General features: G+C 43.5%; 1 pseudogene; it reads right to left on the bottom strand.

The window, feature by feature from the left end:
* Positions 1-8,051: 8,051 nt before the first annotated feature.
* Positions 8,052-16,034, bottom strand: LOC124025798 (annotated as a pseudogene).
* Between the last annotated feature and the right edge of the window lie 921 nt (positions 16,035-16,955).

Below are 16,955 nucleotides of genomic sequence, written 5' to 3' on the forward strand. Positions count from 1 at the left end.
TTGTTAATCTAACAGCAGTGTACAATTTACAGTAGCTATTACAGAATAAGGAAGGCCACCAAAAATTCTGAAATTTCAATCTCCAATTTCATAATTTTCCATCAAGATAGAACTGCCAAAGGGGGCGGAGTTGCAATCTACTGTAGAGATAGCCTGTAGAGTTCTGTCCTACTATCCAGGTCTGTGCCCAAAAGTTTGAGCTTCTACTTTAAAAGTCCACCTTTCCAGAAATAAGTCTCTCACTGTTGCTGCTTGTTACAGACCCCCCTCAGCCCCTAGCTGAGATATCATCCTAGATATCATCCTGACCAACCTGCCCTCTAAATACACCTCTGCTGTCTTCAACCAGGATCTCAGCGATCACTCTCTCAATGCCTGCATCTGTAATGTGTCCGCGGTCAAACTACCACCCCTTACCACTGTCAAACGCTCTCTAAAACACTTCAGCGAGCAGGCCTTTCCTAATCGACCTGGCTCGGGTATCCTGGAAAGATATTGACCTCATCCCATCAGTAGAGGACTCCTGGTTATTCTTTAAAGTGCTTTCCTCACCATGTTAAATAAGCATGCCTCATTCAAAAAATGTAGACCTAAGAACAGAGCCCTTGGTTCACTCTAGACTTGACTCCCCTTGATCAGTACAAAACATCCTGTGGCGTACTGCATTAGCTTCGAATAGCCCCCGTGACATGCAACTTTCAGCGAAGTTGTTGGTTCCACCTTTCTTGGCTCTGTTATTTACTTTACTTAACAAATAAATAATAATCAATGTGCACTTATAAATCATAACAATTTGAATATAATACATAATATATAATAATCAAACATCAAACCTGGTCAACTGATGTCCATCCTGAGTTCTGCACACCACCTAAGGGCACAGCTGGTTATATACATGGTCACTACCTGGCCTGCAAGCACATGATCACCTACGTCAATGTGTAAGACCCAGTGTATTACTAAGCTGAGGTTTCAGGGCTTTACAAAGTAACCTAGACTCAGAACCAGCCTCTGAATTCATTAGCATTGTAACCACTGTCTCACAAGAACAAAATATCAAAACAGACAGTGGTTACTTCTCTTTATCTATCTCAGTCTGACTCAGACCCAGCCTGCAAAAGAATATAGACTCTCACAACAGCCAGGGCTAATAACGACCCAGCCTAAAGACTAATATAGACACAGACTAATATAGACCCAGCCTACAAGCACACTCTCACAACAGCCAGGGCTTAACCACAAAGACTAATATAGACTCAGAACCAGCCTACAAGCACACTCTCACAACAGCCAGGGTTTAACCACAAAGACTAATATAGACTCAGACCCAGCCTACAAGCCCACTCTCACAACAGCCAGGGTTTAACCACAAAGACTAATATAGACTCAGACCCAGCCTACAAGCACACTCTCACAACAGCCAGGGCTTAACCACAAAGACGAATATAGACTCAGAACCAGCCTACAAGCACACTCTCACAACAGCCAGGGTTTAACCACAAAGACTAATATAGACTCAGACCCAGCCTACAAGCACACGCTCTCACAACAGCCAAAGTTTAACCACAGACTAATATAGACTCAGACCCAGCCTACAAGCCCACTCTCACAACAGCCAGGGCTTAACCACAAAGACTAATATAGACTCAGACCCAGCCTACAAGCCACTCTACATTTACATTTAAGTCATTTAGCAGACGCTCTTATCCAGAGCGACTTACAAATTGGCATTCACCTTATTACATCCAGTGGAACAGTCACTTTACAATAGTGCATCTAAATCTTAAAGGGGGTGAGAGGGATTACTTATCCTATCCTAGGTATTCCTTAAAGAGGTGGGGTTTCAGGTGTCTCCGGAAGGTGGTGATTGACTCCGCTGTCCTGGCGTCGTGAGGGAGTTTGTTCCACCATTGGGGGCCAGAGCAGCGAACAGTTTTGACTGGGCTGAGCGGGAGCTGTACTTCCACAGTGGTAGGGAGGCGAGCAGGCCAGAGGTGGATGAACGCAGTGCCCTTGTTTGGGTGTAGAGCCTGGATCAGAGCCTGGAGGTACTGAGGTGCCGTTCCCCTCGCAGTTCCGTAGGCAAGCACCATGGTCTTGTAGCGGATGCGAGCTTCAACTGGAAGCCAGTGGAGAGAACGGAGGAGCGGGTGACGTGAGAGAACTTGGGAAGGTTGAACACCAGACGGGCTGCGCAAGCGTTCTGGATGAGTTGAAGGGGTTTAATGGCACAGGCAGGGAGCCCAGCCAACAGCGAGTTGCAGTAATCCAGACGGGAGATGACAAGTGCCTGGATTAGGACCTGCGCCTCTTCCTGTGTGAGGCAGGGTCGTACTCTGCGGATGTTGTAGAGCATGAACCTACAGGAACGGGCCACCGCCTTGATGTTGGTTGAGAACGACAGGGTGTTGTCCAGGATCACGCCAAGGTTCTTAGCGCTCTGGGAGGAGGACACAATGGAGTTGTCAACCGTGATGGCGAGATCATGGAACGGGCAGTCCTTCCCCGGGAGGAAGAGCAGCTCCGGCTTTGCCGAGGTTCAGCTTGAGGTGGTGATCCGTCATCCACACTGATATGTCTGCCAGACATGCAGAGATGCGATTCGCCACCTGGTCATCAGAAGGGGGAAAGGAGAAGATTAATTGTGTGTCGTCTGCATAGCAATGATAGGAGAGACCATGTGAGGTTATGACAGAGCCAAGTGACTTGGTGTATAGCGAGAATAGGAGAGGGCCTAGAACAGAGCCCCGGGGGACACCAGTGGTGAGAGCGCGTGGTGAGGAGACAGATTCTCGCCACGCCACCTGGTAGGAGCGACCTGTCAGGTAGGACGCAATCCAAGCGTGGGCCGTGCCGGAGATGCCCAACTCGGAGAGGGTGGAGAGGAGGATCTGATGGTTCACAGTATCGAAGGCAGCCGATAGATCTAGAAGGATGAGAGCAGAGGAGAGAGAGTTAGCTTTAGCAGTGCGGAGCGCTTCCGTGATACAGAGGAGAGCAGTCTCAGTTGAATGACTAGTCTTGAAACCTGACTGATTTGATCAAGAAGGTCATTCAGAGTGAGATAGCGGGAGAGCTGGCCAAGGACGGCACGTTCAAGAGTTTGGAGAGAAAAGAAAGAAGGGATACTGGTCTGTAATTGTTGACATCGGAGGGATCGAGTGTAAGTTTTCAGAAGGGTGCAACTCTCGCTCTCTTGAAGACGGAAGGGACGTAGCCAGCGGTCAGGGATGAGTTGATGAGCGAGGTGAGGTAAGGAGAAGGTCTCCGGAAATGGTCTGGAGAAGAGAGGAGGGGATAGGGTCAAGCGGGCAGGTTGTTGGGCGGCCGGCCGTCACAAGAAGCGAGATTTTCATCTGGAGAGAGAGGGGAGAAAGAGGTCAGAGCACAGGTAGGGCAGTATGAGCAGAACCAGCGGTGTCGTTTGACTTAGCAAACGAGGATCGGATGTCGCCGACCTTCTTTTCAAAATGGTTGACGAAGTCATCTGCAGAGAGGGAGGAGGGGGGAGGATTCAGGAGGGAGGAGAAGGTGGCAAAGAGCTTCCTAGGGTTAGAGGCAGATGCTTGGAATTTAGAGTGGTAGAAAGTGGCTTTAGCAGCAGAGACAGAGGAGGAAATGTAGAGAGGAGGGAGTGAAAGGAGGGGAGGACCGAGCCGGCCTGGAGGATAGGGGACATAGAGAGTCAAAGGATGCAGAGAGGGAGGAGAGGAGGGTTGAGGAGGCAGAGTCAGGAGATAGGTTGGAGAAGGTTTGAGCAGAGGGAAGAGATGATAGGATGGAAGAGAGAGAGTAGCGGGGAGAGAGAGCGAAGGTTGGGACGGCGCGATACCATCCGGTAGGGGCAGTGTGGAGGTGTTGGATGAGAGCGAGAGGGAAAAGGATACAAGGTAGTGGTGGGAGACTTGGAGGGGAGTTGCAGTGAGGTTAGTGGAAGAACAGCATCTAGTAAAGATGAGGTTGAGCGTATTGCCTGCCTTGTGAGTAGGGGGGGAAGGTGAGAGGGTGAGGTCAAAAGAGGAGAGGAGTGGAAAGAACAGCCAGGGCTTAACCACAAAGACTAATATAGACTTAGACCCAGCCTACAAGCCCACTCTCACAACAGCCAGGGCTTAACCACAAAGACTAATATAGATGGCTTGTGCAATGCATAGTGGCAGAGTTTTTAGACACTACTAGTCTGTATTGCGATACTGTAATAGTCTGTATAGCATTGCTGTAATAGTCTGTATAGCATTGCTGTAATAGTCTGTATAGCATTGCTGTAATAGTCTGTATAGCATTGCTGTAATAGTCTGTATAGCATTGCTGTAATAGTCTGTATAGCATTGCTGTAATAGTCTGTATAGCATTGCTGTAATAGTCTGTATAGCGATACTGTAATAGTCTGTGTTGTGATACTCAACATGCTGATATTAAAGGTGTGCTCTGTCAATTGTTGAGTTGTCCCAGGGAAGTTAACGCAGAGATTTAGGTCAACAAAAATGATCTGCAAATGATTATTGGTGATTTATCCAGCATCATGCGTTTAAAATGATTCTCTCTAACATTCAAACTTATTAAGTTATTTAATGAAATGTTACCTAGTCATTTTGTAGACATTAATTGGTTGACAAATCGGTAATCTTCATTTGAACGGGTCCTTATTACAATGTAATTACATGTATAATTACACCGTAACAAGCATTTGAGTTCCTATTAACTACTGAAAGTTACACTGTAATAATAACATGTAATTACTGTCTGTAATTACAGAGGTGTAACGAGGCATGTTTGTTAGCACACCTGTTACATATGTGCAAGTCTGTTTCTTCTCCACTGCATCCGATTCAGTAACAACTGTCACAAGGGCTGTCATCTCTCCTAGACCGATGTCCTGGGTGTCAGTTACGAAGGTTGGAGGCTCTACTTACCTACCCTGGAATGCACTCTTCAAAATCTCCACTCGATGTTTTTGCTAACACTTGCCGGGGTTAACTTGGTTGAGTTGACAGAAACAGATCAGATTAAGGTCAACCTCACTGACTGGGGTCTGGCATATGGGTGTCATCCCTGATTCAAATAAAAATGTAGTTTATAACTAATGTGTACGTTACCCATTGTGACAACCAAGTGGGGGATAAACCCACTAGTACACCACAGAGTACATGTAGTATCTGCATAAGTACAATGTAATTACTAGGTGTAACACAGGATTTAGATAGTTAAAATTAACTGTATATTGAGGGGAACTTACTTGTACCTACTGGGTACTTATACATTGCAAATAGACTACTCTCAGTGTTGTTATCCTCACAGAGGAGGGTGCTGGAGTATTTTAAACAGACTAGTCTCAGTGTTGTTATCCTAGCAGAGGAGGGTGCTGGAGTATTTTAAACAGACCAGTCTCAGTGTTGTTATCCTCACAGAGGGAGGGTGCTGGAGTATTTTAAACAGACCAGTCTCAGTGTTGCTATCCTCACAGAGGGAGGTTGCTGGAGTATTTTAAACAGACCAGTCTCAGTGTTGCTATCCTCACAGAGGGAGGGTGCTGGAGTATTTTAAACAGACTAGTTTCAGTGTTGTTATCCTAGCAGAGGGAGGGTGCTGGAGTATTTTAAACAGACTACTCTCAGTGTTGTTATCCTCACAGAGGGAGGGTGCTGGAGTATTTTAAACAGACCAGTCTCAGTGTTGCTATCCTTACAGAGGGAGGGTGCTGGAGTATTTTAAAACAGAGGTGACAATAATGTTGACCCTTTTATCTTCTTTAAATTTATTTATTTAGAAGTTTTATTTTTTTCAAAGTATATAGCAAAATGTGGACGTGACTGTATATAGCTCTTGGTAAAGGTAAGCTAAGAGTGATGATATGGCTCAGACCATGTGGGGGTGAAGTACAGTAATTGTGTCTGTGACTAGACCTACCTTCTGTATGCTTAGTACCAGATCAATAAGTCTGAAAGCCTAAATGGTAATTCACTGAGTTCACATGTTAAAAAATACATATTTTTAATCAAAGTATATTTCTTTAAGTAATTTTTCTATGTTAAAAAAACATACAACCACATTTTGTCAATAATTTTACAAATACTTCCTGAGAGATACTCTCCAGTAGGTTGACGCCAACCATGTTCTTGGAGACCTACCCTCCCAGTAGGTTTTTAACTCCAACCCTGTTCCTGGAGAGATACCCCTTTAGGTTTTAACTCCAACCCTGTTCCTGGAGAGCAACCAGGTCTCCGCTCCAACCTCAGTTTTAATTGACCTGATTAATTTTTTCAACAGCTAATTATTGTAGTCAGGTGCTCTACATTATTAGGATTGGAGCTAAAACCTACAGGACAGAAGCTCTCCAGGAACAGGATTGGAGCTAAAACCTACAGGACAGTAGCTCTTCAGGAACAGAGTTGGAGTGAGAACCTACAGGACGGTAGCTCTTCAGGAACAGAGTTGGAGTGAGAACCTACAGGACGGTAGCTCTCCAGGAACAGGGTTGGAGTGAGAACTTACAGGACGGTAGCTCTCCAGGAACAGGGTTGGAGTGAGAACCTACAGGACGGTAGCTCTCCAGGAACAGGGTTGGAGTGAGAACCTACAGGACGGTACGTCTACAGGATTAGGTTGGAGTGTGAACCTACAGGACGGTAGCTCTTCAGGATTAGGGTTGGAGTGTGAACCTACAGGACGGTACTTCTACAGGATTAGGTTGGAGAGCTCTGCTCCACAGCAGGGGTATTCAATTCTTACCCTTACGAGATCCAGAGTCTGCTGGTTTTCTTTTCTACCTGATAATTAATTGCACCCACCTGGTGTGCCAGGTCTAAATCAGTCCCTAATTAGAAGGGAGCAATGAAAAATTGCAGTGGAACTGGCTTCGACATCCAGAGTTGAGTTTGAAGGCTCTCCAGGAAAATGATTGGGCAACCCTGGCATAGATGCTGCTATAAAACTGAAACTTTACTGAGGTTTAAATGCGTGCGTGCATGCTTGTGTGCGTGTCTGATTGAGTACGTGTGTTTGTGTGTCGGGCCGATTCAAGGCATAAGCAACATAAGCGGTCTAGGAAGTGGTAGATCTGTCTTATGGTATTTTACTTTCCGCTTTGGACACCAGATTGAAACAGATGAAAATATATCTCACAGCGGAGTAGATGGTACAATACAATTTCATAGAAGTAATATGGATAAACTGTTTAGAGGGAAAAGGACAAAGCAGAAAACAATACAGTATTGTGACTGATCCAAAAGGCCAATAATATATTGCCAAAAGGAATTACAGCTGAAAGACAGAAAGATAATATCATGTACCATGCAAATTGTAACGGTTTGACTTGAGGTTATTATTTATAGGGGTGCCAGGTAGGTTGTGCCTACCAGAGAAAACATTCGTTTCTCCTTTTAGTTTGGGTGGGAATGAGTCCCATCTGGTCCGTCAAGTCTACACCAATACAAAGGACGTATGTAAAGTCAGATGGAAATAAACTTTTCATAAACCCTTAAAACATTGAAAAGAACTTCAAAAACAATTATATTCTGTTGCGTGGGTTGTATTAGCAACAACAATGATTACACACATATATAATAATATCACAATGAGTTCTGGTTCCTCCAGAAATGTCCTGTACCTCGGGCCTAAAAAGAGTCCTGCCCGGTAAAGGAGTTCAGTGAACTCAAGTGACTTTTGTCACGCGATGTTTGTCCGTTCGTTCCGTGTAGCGTAAACCCAGTATTAAACATACAATCAATATAACAATTACTTTACCACAGAACCTTAAAGCGGATCAACTCTTAATTAAGTCCTCAACTACCACTAACTACACAAATCACAGTATACATCACATCCAAACAAATGAAATACCGTATACAAAAAGGTGGTAGTCAGTCGGTCAGTCAGACAATCCAATCGCCAATAGATCTCCAGCGGAGAAAGGCCACGAAGAACGGAGAGTGTAGTCCAGGGACGCAAAAGAGTGGATCCGATCCTGGGTAAACTCTCTTAGGCTACAAAACACACGGAATAGAGAAGCTGGCGGAACTGGGGTTGAACACATCCTCATGCACGTCTCCATCACAACCCCACTTTCGTGCAGCTGATGCTGGCTATTTAATTGGGAATTAAAGGGAAAGCGCCCTATTGGAAGGAGCTGCACTGAGACGGTTCAGAAAAATTCAGGGCCGTCACAAAATGCATGTGCTCAGTTAATTACACAATCTTAGGGAAAATGTTAATGTGCAACAATAAAATAAACACATTTAAACAAGATGTGGATTTGACCTATATGTAGCTATTTCTGTAATTTCTCACAGATCCAATGCAGCATGTGGTTGCATGGTGCATCGTTCCAGTTGGCCAAAACGTTGTCCCGATGGTAGACCTCGACACAATCCTTGTTGTTGGTACCACCATGGTCCGGCTTACCACGCTTCCAGTACCTAGAAACAACACACACAAACTGTGTTCGACTACTCATACTAACAGCACCATTATTGGTCATAGTATGGATCCTGGGGACAGTAAGACAGAGACTGGGTTTTTGGGGACTACGACAGCTGACTTTTGAGGGCAAGGTTTTAATCATTAAAGTTGTGATTTTACCTGTGCTTTTATTAATCAGTTCTGTTTTTATCCCCCCCCGAAGGAGTATTCTAGCCCTGGAGCGGATGCTCTTCTACTTTCTGTGGGGAAGCAAGTGGGAGAGGCTGAGGAGGGAGGTGGTCAAGAGGCCCAGGTCCAAGGGGGGGAAAGGCTTGCCTGACCTCTACTTGTTCCTGGGCAGCCGCTATACAGCGTTACATCTGACTCTTGCCACCTCCCTGGTCAATAACAAGACACAGGCACTCGCACGGTTCTGGCTGGGATCTTACCTCAGGACACTGAGGCTGATCCCAGTCGACCTGCGAGCCCCAGTCTCTTTCCTGCTCCCCACCCACTACTTCCAGCTCCAGAAATGTTTAAGACATTTCAAACTGGAAAATGAAGCAGTCACGGTTTTAACTAAACACCGCTCTCTTCTCTCTCTTGTGCAGGAGCGGGAACCAGTATGTCCAGTGCGCGGGCTCGCTATAGGCGAGCCCACAACGGTCTGGCGCAACGTGGCCCATCCTGCTCTCCTGAATCGGCATCGGGACCTGTCCTGGATGGTCGCCCACGAGATCCTCCCGGTCAGGGCCGTTATGCACTCACGGGGCATGGCGAGGACATCCGCGTGCCCCCGACCGGGCTGCGGCCAAGAAGAGTCGGTGAGGCACATGCTCTGGGAGTGCAGAGCCGCCAGGGACCTGTGGAAGGAAGCAGGCCCCCTGATCACCTCGTGTCTGCCAGCAGGGGAGGACCTAACAGCTCAGCTCGTGCTGTATGGGGTGGGCCGAAGGCCCATTCCACCGAAGGCCTTCACCAAGTTCTGGCCCACCCTCACGTGTCTGAAGGAAGCACTGTGGTCCTCCCGTAACCTGCTGGTAGCAAAAAGCGTAGAGACCACCCTCCAGGCAGTGGCCATGGTAGCCACGGAAGCCCTGGGTTGGTATGGAAGGAAGGGGGCCTCGACCCCACGCGAAGGGTCCCCCACAACACCCTAGGTCCCGGCGGCCACGGCCTGACAGCGCTGCGGCGCCTAGGGCGACGCGCCTAGGGGAGGGATCTCCTCTGGGCCCCGAAGGACGGGACGATGGTCTATTCAGGAGAGCAGGATGAGGCGAGCTTGATAAGGACTCACCCCGCTCCTGTACAAGCGATTGAAGACAGCCTTTTAACAAAGTGACTTTTTAACATGTTTCTAACGTCTTAAAAATGTTTTATCTTTGTTAAATCATTCGTACACATTTTAAATGGCTTTACAGATTTGATGTTTTTACAAAGAAAGTACTTTTATTCATAGTTGTTGTCATTGGTTTTAACGAATTTAAATGTAAATTTCAAATGCTGTGTTTTATGCTTTGTTGCCGTTTTTATGTGTATAAATGATGGAATAAATGTATGAGCTGTTTTTAAAGGAATTGTGCAAATAAAACTTTTCCACAAAAAAAAACAATGGATAGAGTTAGTATGCCAAAAGTTCCCGGAAGTCGTACTAAATTCGCCAAAATACGTAGTATACAAGCTGTTTCTCTACTTTTAGGGCCCATAATGCAATTCTTTAGAAAATGGTCGTGGCTTCACGTTTTCAGATAAGAAAAAATGGCAGAAAATATTTAGCCAGAGTCCGAAGAGAGCAGATACTAATTCATTACTTTAAGTAATTATGAAAAATGTTAAGAAAATGTTGAGCAATGTAATAAAGTAATGACTTTTCAAATAAGTTACGTTACACGTTATGTTGGCTGACAATTTATTTGCTACGCTGATCCTTACATATCGCATAGCAATACAGCAGTATGTACCGGTATGTTAGCTATCTACATAACGTTAGTTTGCTACTAGTACATCGAACGTGCCAGTTAGTATATTCACTATCTGACTACCCAACGTTTATTGACTTGATTATTTACATCATTCTTATCTAAGTGGTATAATAGCTGTGCGTTTCAATGGACATGGTTAATTCTAACCTCTACTCTGATTTTGAGAGCACTCTCGCGCAGAATAACTGATAATTTACGTAAAAACGCTCAACACCCTTTGGGCTATGGCCGGTTGTCAGTAAACGTTGGCAAAAAAGCGTAATTAAATTGTTGCGATCAGTCGCAACACTCTGATAACATGAAAACAGCCTAACCAGTTCTGCTAGGGGGCGAGAAATGGTCAAAGTGAGGTGTTTCTCACAGCTAGCCAACGTTAGCCAGTTAGCTGTGCTTGACTGCCGTTGAACGCTCGGATCAGCAGTCATGGCCAGAGCGTCCAGCGTGCACTGAACTCTCCCAAGAGCGAGCGTTCTGAATTACGAATGCCCAGAGCGCACGCTGCCATTCCAAATGTAATTTACGAACACAAAAATCGTAAAAGTTTAGCTACTCAGTAGTTATGCTAATAAGCTCGCAATAGGTTGCATAGCAACAGCTTCAACTTCCGATAGACAGACGACGCTCTGTCTAGTACGCTCAACTGAAGCGATACTTTGTTTGTTTACAGTATACTAAAATTAACTACTAGTATAGTATATACTCGTAAGTATGTAGTATACAGTATGTTAGTATGGGTATTTGAACACAGTTACAGTGTCCGCTATATTGGTTTTTTCAAATATTCAGATCTAGGTTTGCGTTCCAATAATATCTCCTTTGCCTCCTGAAGTGTGAGCTCTTCCACAACTTCCACAAATCTAAAATAATTGGGTTGGTGTGGGGATGCGCACTAGAGAATTTCCATGTTCCAGGTATACAGGTGTTTCAGCATAGCTCAGGACTTTCTGTGGTAGAGGGACGCCAGCAGAATATGCGGGCGTAAGCGGTTGGTAAGTTCTTTAATTGTTAAGTGATTGGCTCAGTGTTCTGTCACTCATGGGGACACTACGTCACAGCAGAATCTACAGAGAAAGCTAGGCAGTTCCAAGCCCCTTGGGTGCTGCCGTCATTTACATTAAAGTGCCCATCCAAGAAAGCTCAAGGTCATTGGCCACAGATAAATGACAAATCACGTTATATCTACCGTAGCTTTGATTGGACATCATACTTTAAACATCTTATCTAGCAAGCTAGACGAGCAGTCATCATCATGAATCACGTCGACAATCTACTGGCAATTCCTTTTAAATCCTTGTCATATGAAGAGAAATTATAGATAAAATGTATCGGTGATCATCGGCCATTGGACATAAACATTACACAGCAATTCAGAAATCGCAAATTCAACAAGGAGTGGTTTGTAAGGAAACAGTGGCTATCTGCAAGCGTTGCAAAGCAATCCCTATTTTGCGACCGCTGCCTGCTATTCGGTGGAGAGGGTGTGAAAAAGGTCTTATATGGTGCTGCATAAATGATGTAATATGTCAAGGAGATATGTGGACTGAAGCTAAGAAAGTAATACTACGTGGGTGTTGTGTAGTAAGCTGTTACTAGTCCATGTGTCTCATCCTAATACTTTGGTCCCTTTCCCCCTCATAATTTAGCCTACTGTTCTGACTTGGTGATGCACATGTAGCCTATAGCTTGTTTTAGAGAAATGTCATCATTGAATATTGTAAGAGCTTTCATTGTCTGCTTAAATGCTTATTTGATTATATGCCCCGGTTCCGACTTGGTGTACAGGGAGAATACTGTAATAATGTCCCATGCCAGCTTTGCTGGCATTCATCCCAAAATAATTGTTGGGTTTTCCCCACCAAGATTTACATGCTAAAATCACCACTGAGAACAGGACACATAAGTGAAAATGTCAGACACTGTCAGATACTGTGGTAGAAACATCATCCTAAATGCTATCCAGATGTTAGAGCCGTATTATAAAAGTAGTAATTTCTCTTACGATGTGGTCAGTGGTGTGCCGTCCACCCATTTCCAGGTCCCCTCATTAACGGAGTCAGTCAGACCAATCCAGACCAGGAGACCATCCAGCTGGTACAACAACTTCTGTTAGGATTGAATTAAGTTATTCTAAACATCATGACACACACCTCTCTCTCACAATCTCTCTCAATCTCTCTCTCCTCTCTCTCTCTCTCTCTCTCTCTCTCTCTCTCTCTCTCTCTCTCTCTCTCTCTCTCTCTCTCTCTCTCTCTCTCTCTCTCTCTCTCTCTCTCTCTCTCTCTCTCTCTCTAACTGAGCAAACCAGAAACCTTACAATATATACATTTAAACAATACTTTAAACCATTTAAATATAATACATAGGGAGGTTGTGCTGGACTATGGTAGATGAGGAATCAATCTATCTTTTTAGACTGTTAGAGTATTTATCTGGTCAATGTGTTAGTGTATTATGTCTGTTTGTAATAACGTGTTATAAGTGAAAATGTTATCGTAATATAAATGGTAATTTCATGTTTAAGGACTCTTGGAAGATTAGTCCAAATGAAGAATAAAAGAGATCCACATCAAATCTCTCCCCCCCTCCTCTCTCACCTGTTCCTGTCTGCTGTTTATGATCACCAGGTCTGCTCCTCTCGCCAGACAATCCAGTTTGCTCTCTCCCAGGTTTTCCTCTCAGTAGACAGGAAGTAACAGCTGGATCCCACCATCCTCCATCCTTTAGGACACTTTAACACAGTCCTCATCGCTTGGACTGCCATGCCACTCCCTTCCACCACTCTTTCAGTACCTAGAGACAACACACGTATTGTCCGCACTATTGGTTTTCAAATATTCAGATCTGGGTTGCGTTCCAAAAATCTCTTCTTTCTCTTGAAGTGTGCACTCGTTCACTACATCACACAAATCTAAAAGCATTGGTGTAGACATGGGTGCTAGAGAGAATTCCCATATACCAGTGTTGGATTCAACATTTTGAACATCGATATATTAAAGACATGATAGATCAGACACATAGTATAAATAAAAAGAGACTGGGTCTCTGTAGAAAGACAGATAGTTGTGGAATGTGTTGGATGGAGAAGAGGAGAGCAACATGTTGATACGGGGAGACAGATGGAGGAGGTTGAGGACAGATTCTCATAAGGGAGTAATAAAGGTTTGGCATCCTGTTACCCTCTTTATTCTCTTCCGTTGGACCATAAAACAATGTAAGGATTGGAGAGAGGGAGTGTCTTGCGTGAGATATAAATATCTGGATGGAACAAATGTTGGGTTGTCTGAATACAGCTGTACAGAACCTTTGGGAAGAATTAAACTTGGTTGAAGCTTCTCTAGTATCCGTGGGTTATTTAGTCTGAAAAATAAGAACCTTACACCAGTCATTTATTTTAAATCCATGAAGGAAGTGAACAAGTGCACACATCTGGAGAAAGGAGAGATTATTGGGACAGATTTCCTTCAAGTCAGGTTTTCAGATTTTCTGATAAATGTTTAGCTCTGTCAGAGAAATACTGTATAGTATACTGTATGTAACAAGTATTAAACAACAAATTCTAACATTGTCATTAACTATTTGTAAATCCATAATGAGGGTGCACACAGGGGTTAAATTCCAATGCTAAACCCTTCTCCTGAAGTGTACACTTCCACATCGATTTAAATGAATATGCTTGCACCAGTCCAATGCATTTAAATTCATGACTGAACAAGTATACACTTCAGAGAAGGAAGGGTAGAGAATGGGACGCAGCCCTAGTGACTGACTTGACAACTTACCACAGCTAGAGAGCACCACCTTCTCATTGGTCAGAAGACTGACCCTGTTTCTCAACCTGTCCCGTTCTGTAGCCAGGGCAGTGTAACGCTCCAGTAACTGTTTTTGTCCATTTTCTCTTTGTCTCTCCCTCTCTAGCTGGTTTCTGTTCATCCGGCACTGGTCTCTCTCTGTACACAGATCCATGATACTACTGGAATCTGGCTGGTCTCCAACCTGCGCCAGGCCAGTGGTGTTGTAACAGCCGTTTAACTGCTCTCTCTCCCTGTTGGAGTGGACTGAAAGACAGGGAATTGGGTCCCAAATGACAACCTATTCCTTCCTTAGTGCCCTATGTGCCCTGGTCAAAGAACATTGGACACCATTTGGGACATAATTTGTTGTGGTGTTGTCATTCTTTTAGTTTGTGTTTCAACAATACTGTCAAACTACGGGTCCCATAAGCTATGTAATGTCTGTAAGTCTGAATTGTGATCCTTGTTTTGTGAGAACAGAAAGATGGTGTGACAATGACATTCATATCTGTCCTAACGGCCCTGTTCAAATGTAGTGCATTATAAAAGAGGATAGCCTCACTCACAGAAAGCCAGCCTCAGGGAGATGTTGAGAGTGACTTGTAGAACACACAGCACTCCAAAACACACAGCAGCCAGCCTGTAGAGTCTTGTTCTTTCATCTGCAGAGGAACACACACACGGCAACAGACACACACGCACACGCACACGCACACGCACACGCACACGCACACGCACACGCACACAAACACCATCATCAGTAATGATTCAGATTTAAACAGAACACACATCATCCCACAGATCCCTTACTAATTCTGAGAACCAAACATTTCCAACGTGTCATTGGTTTTCCAGCAGCAGTTTGCTCAAGAGTGTGGTCATCTCACATCAGACAAACAGGAAGCTACTGTATGAAGAAATGACTAAAGTTACACAATATAGACGTAGCATGATTTAAAAAGGTCAATCTCGATTTTTATATACATTTTTTAAACATTAATTTAAATGAATGATATTTACCAAATTGATTCTTGAAAAATGTAACAGAAATACCTCATGATCTTAGTTGAACTGTCTAACCCCATCAGAACACAAATATAAACTTGTTTTTCCATGGAATTATAAACTATGGAAATGTAAACGAACACTGTGTATGTAGCCTCATGGTTCAAACTATCATTTTGATCATGAATGGTCACTCATTGCAGACATACTGTAGCTCTCTCTATGATTTTGAGAGTGATTACATTTCTCAGCTTTTCAGGCAGGGTGTCCAATGTGTTGTTGATAATTTATTTTTATTTTCAATTAATCTTATTTAAATAGTTCCAATACCTGAAGTAAAAAAATACATTTAATTGATACATTTTAGTGTACGTGACCCCAGCAGGTTTTGAACACCCTGCTCCATTCTAACTGAACCACCCAGAAGACAGAACAATACAAATGTACAAGTGTTTTTATAGTGTGTGAATGCGTTCAGTTTGTACGTGCAGACCTGCTTGGGTGCCTCAGCTCCTGTGTGAGACACTAAGGTACTTAGAATACTTAGTTCTTACCTGAGCGATGGTTCTCAGTCTTCACGCTCCTCGTTGCTCTGTTCCGGTTTTCTTCAGAAACTTTGTTGAATTCAATCACCTGTTTGTTGACGTAGTCGGCCATCTTAACTAACTGTACCGAATATCAATGATTACGCCAATCAATCAATGAATGAACTAATTCAGTCTGTCTGACCTCTTATTGTAATATCTATGATTCAAACTTACTTTTACTTACAGTATTGACTTACTGCATGATTACCTTTCTAACTGACTGAGCAGTAGTTGGTCTGATGTGTCTAAATCCTGTACTTTTCTGTTCTCTGTCTGTGGCCCACAGCTGGTGACAGGATGTTTCAAGTCTCTATCCACCAATAAGAAGGCCGTAGGTGTTAGAATGTGTCAAGGCTCTATCCACCAATAAGAAGGAGACTATTGGGATGTGAGACAAATGGCACCCTATTCTCTATTCAGTGCACTACAAGGGCGAATAGAAGCCATTTGAGATTCACCCTTGAGGACCAGACAGTTGTGTGTGTATGTGTGTAACTTCCTCTTCATTCCTTGTTCATTCTGTTCTGTGCTTTATTTCTAATTCTCATTCATATTTTTTGGGCCTAATAATATAAGTGATTTGTCAACCCAAACACAAGTTATTATTGGTCATTAGTAGGTCTAGTAAATGAATAAATTAACTAAGATGATGCTGTTTACTATGTTTATTGATTTGAGTGAAAACAAGACGTCTAAAATACATTTTACAATAGAAGAATTAAACAAAGGAAACTTTTACAATAAAAAATCTCAACAAAATGTCGTGTTGTCATCATGTCAATTATCAATCTATTACACACTGCTTCACCATAACATAGTTATTAATGAGTCCTTTATCAACTAGATGTTAGTCCATACCATAGTGATTCATTAGTCCTTTAACAACTAGATGTTACTACATACCATAGTGATTCATTAGTCCTTTAACAACTAGATGTTAGTCCATACCATAGGGATTCATTATCCTTTAACAACTAGATGTTACTACATACCTTATAGTGATTCATTTAGTCCTTAACAACTAGATGTTACTACATACCATAGTGATTCATTAGTCCTTTAACAAATCTAGATGTTACTACATACCATAGTGATTCATTAGTCCTTTAACAACTAGATGTTAGTCCATACCATAGTGATTCATTAGTCCTTTAACAACTAGATGTTAGTCCATGCCATAGTGATTCATTAGT

The sequence above is a fragment of the Oncorhynchus gorbuscha genome, unplaced genomic scaffold (genome assembly GCF_021184085.1).
Source record: "Oncorhynchus gorbuscha isolate QuinsamMale2020 ecotype Even-year unplaced genomic scaffold, OgorEven_v1.0 Un_scaffold_2451, whole genome shotgun sequence".
Classification (NCBI taxonomy): Eukaryota; Metazoa; Chordata; class Actinopteri; order Salmoniformes; family Salmonidae; genus Oncorhynchus; species Oncorhynchus gorbuscha.